The sequence below is a fragment of the Pyxicephalus adspersus genome, chromosome 5 (genome assembly GCF_032062135.1).
Source record: "Pyxicephalus adspersus chromosome 5, UCB_Pads_2.0, whole genome shotgun sequence".
Lineage (NCBI taxonomy): Eukaryota > Metazoa > Chordata > Amphibia > Anura > Pyxicephalidae > Pyxicephalus > Pyxicephalus adspersus.
The window spans coordinates 123,221,478-123,221,836 of NC_092862.1; positions in this window are offsets into that span (position 1 = coordinate 123,221,478).

Here is a 359-nt window from a genome sequence, read left to right on the forward strand (position 1 = left end):
TGCGTCAGTTTACACAGGAAACAGCCCGCCTACTGCGTGCCTGGGTTCTTTGGTTTCTATGGTTACTTCCTAGCGATCGCTGCGCATGTGCAGCTCTTTGGCGACGTTAGGGATGTTAAGTGTGCGTGCTGAAACAACTTTGTACTTGGGGAAACTACAATAGAAAATAAATGTATCCCTATCACCTCCTCCATTACTTACAATATAAGCTGTCCAGTGGAAGAATAAACTACAGCACTGCCTGAGACGTGTGCAACATGAACATTTGGTGCCCAACCTCTATCTCAGGGGCTTCCTGCAGCCATTCAATTGTGGGGCCCTTGGAGCCACTTGCAGCCAGCAGTTTGTGATTTCCCTAC